Source organism: Hylobates moloch, unplaced genomic scaffold (genome assembly GCF_009828535.3).
Source record: "Hylobates moloch isolate HMO894 unplaced genomic scaffold, HMol_V3 SCAFFOLD_8, whole genome shotgun sequence".
NCBI classification, from domain to species: Eukaryota; Metazoa; Chordata; class Mammalia; order Primates; family Hylobatidae; genus Hylobates; species Hylobates moloch.
This window is the reverse complement of record NW_026652283.1, coordinates 119,546,055-119,548,562: the sequence shown is the minus strand read 5'-3', so window position 1 is coordinate 119,548,562 and position 2,508 is coordinate 119,546,055. Positions and strand designations below refer to the sequence as shown.

General features: G+C 49.0%; 1 non-coding gene across 1 annotated transcript; it reads right to left on the bottom strand.

The window, feature by feature from the left end:
- Window positions 1-239: 239 nt before the first annotated feature.
- LOC116474038 (small nucleolar RNA U13) lies at window positions 240-343 on the bottom strand. Its single transcript, XR_004249578.1, has one exon. It is a non-coding gene; the product is annotated as a small nucleolar RNA U13 (small nucleolar RNA).
- Window positions 344-2,508: the final 2,165 nt, after the last annotated feature.

Here is a 2,508-nt window from a genome sequence, read left to right as displayed (position 1 = left end):
ACAAACATAAGTCACTATACCCTCAACCTCCCAGGCTCAAGTGATCCTCCCACCTACAGGTGTGTGCACCACACCTGGCTAATTTTTTTTTTTTTTTTTTTTTTTGGAGACGGGGTCTCGCTATATGGCCCAGGCTGGTCTCAAACTCCTGAGTTCAACTGATCCTCCTGCCACACCCTCCCAAGATGCTGGGATTACAGGCGTGAGCTGCTGTCCCTGGCCTTTTTTCTTTTTCTTCCCATCACATGGGTAATGCGCAGACATCGTAACAAGGTTTGAGTGAGGCACATCTCACACGATAGCCTGAAAACCCAATCATCATGCTTATGAACCACAAAAGGATCTGGCCTGTTTTAAGGACTGTTTTTGTTTTTTTGTTTTTTTTAATCTCTTGCTCTAAGTTCACTCTGGCAGCCTCTGATGATGAGGTTGGAGGTAGGAGTGAAAATAAGCATCCGTATGTCAGGCTTACTTCGAGCTAGAAAGATCCAGGGAAAACCTGCCGGAAATTTTCCTTGTTTATGCGGCTGTTCTCTGCTCAAGATATGTTGATAATGGAGGGAAGAGAAAATCTGTAGATGGAGAACTGGGAATCAGAATACCTGGATTCCTACAGCCCTGACTCCCAGAGAGGTCCTGGGCCGGTCGTTTCCTCTCGCTGCCTTTGGACTCTGCTCTGTCCTGTGGGTTTAAAAAGTTGAAAGCTCTTTAGAAAAAGCACATATTAGAGTTTGGACGAGAGGACCCTCCTCTGCAAAATATCTTTCTACTTAGCTCCCTGATGACTGCAATTCTATGCCAGCGCCTCCTCCCCTGGAGTCTGGAGTCAAATAAGGGTTTTGTCTGCTTGGACAAATGCAATCACTGATGAATCACTGAGTACATCATGGCTCTGGGAAGGCTGAAAGAGGAAAGACCAGCAATGGGGTGAGAGGAGAAGAGAACACAGACGGCAGAGGCTGCCAGGCCTCAATACAGCTTCCACGTTCCAGCATTTGCCAAGGGCCAGGCCATTGGCCACCGACTCACAAAATGTCTGTGCACTGGTAGGGAGAGAGGAACTCAGGAGCTCACTGTGTACCCTTGGGAAGGCCACTCTGTCTCATGGGGTCCTGTAAAATAAGAGCACTAGGCTGTTTCCACTCTGAAACTGACTCTGTGCCTGCATGGGAGGGTGCTGCCCAAGGTGTTGGTGCACCAGCGGGTTGCAGCCGGGAGCTCTGCAGTGGAGACTTCCAGAGCCTGCTCAGAGGGAAGGACACAGCTCAGGGCCGAGGCGAGGTTCTGTTCGCCTCTCTCGCAAGCCCTTGATGATAGGAGGAATACAGGAAGTGGGTGGTGGCATACGGAGGGAACACCTCTTACTCTCAGTTGTAGTATTATTTTTTCTTTTTCTTTTTCTTTTTTCTTTTTTTTTTTTTTGAGACAGAGTCTCTCTCTGTCACCCGGGCTGCAATGCAGTGGTGCGATCTCGGCTCACTGCCACCTCCACCTTCCAGGTTCAAGTAATTCTCCTGCCTCAGCCTCCTGAGTAGCACACCACCACACCTGGCTAATTTTTTGTATTTTTAGTAGAGAAAGGGTTTCACCACGTTGTCGAGGCTGGTCTTGAACTCCTGACCTCAAGTGATCCACCTGCTTCGGCCTCCCAAAGTGCTGGGATTACAGGCATGAGCCACCGCACCCGGTCTGTTTTATTTTTTCCACAAATATTTATTGCCCACCTATGGCATTTTCAGGTACTCGTTCACATCAGTGTACAAAACACAGAAATTCGTGTCTTTATAAAACGTGTGCTCTAGTGCACAGAGACAGACAATGAAAATAAATGTCAAAATCATGTGTTAATAGTGTCCTATGTGATAAGGACTATAGGAAACGCCGAATCGGGGTCGTGATTGCAGGGTTTTAATTGGAGGGGCTGGGGCAGGGTGTAATGAAGATAGATGACTTTTGAACAAGAATAGGAAAGACCTTGGCTGGCCAAGGGAAGAACGGAGACCTTATTTAGAATATAACTACACATTAATATTCACAAAATGCCCTTTAATGATGCTATTCATTAGTGCCACTTGTTTGTTAATAATTAATAAACGAACTATTTATCTGGGTGGCTCAAACCTTTAATAAAGGCTTAAAGGGAAAAAAGGTGGAGAGCCGAGGAGACACAAAATGTGCACATAATGTCCCTTTTCCTATAGATGTTCCTGTTTCCCCCCTTATTCCTTCCACGGCCACCTGGGATTTTTCCAGGCGGGCTCTGCCTCCTGTCCCCGCCCCCTCCCGCCTCTGCTCCAGTTCTCCCGCGAGCCTGTCAGTTTCAGTCCGCTTCGGGCAGGCGGAGTGGAATCGCCAGGCAGAGGGGGACGGGAGAGGGAGAATGAACCCTGCAGCTCTGCATCCGGCCGCGCCCACCCCGGCTCGCCTCGCCTCGCCTCGCCTCAGCTCCCTCCACAAAGCGGCACTCGCCTGCAGCTCTGGTTTCCAAAAGTGGTCGGGGCTCTGGCG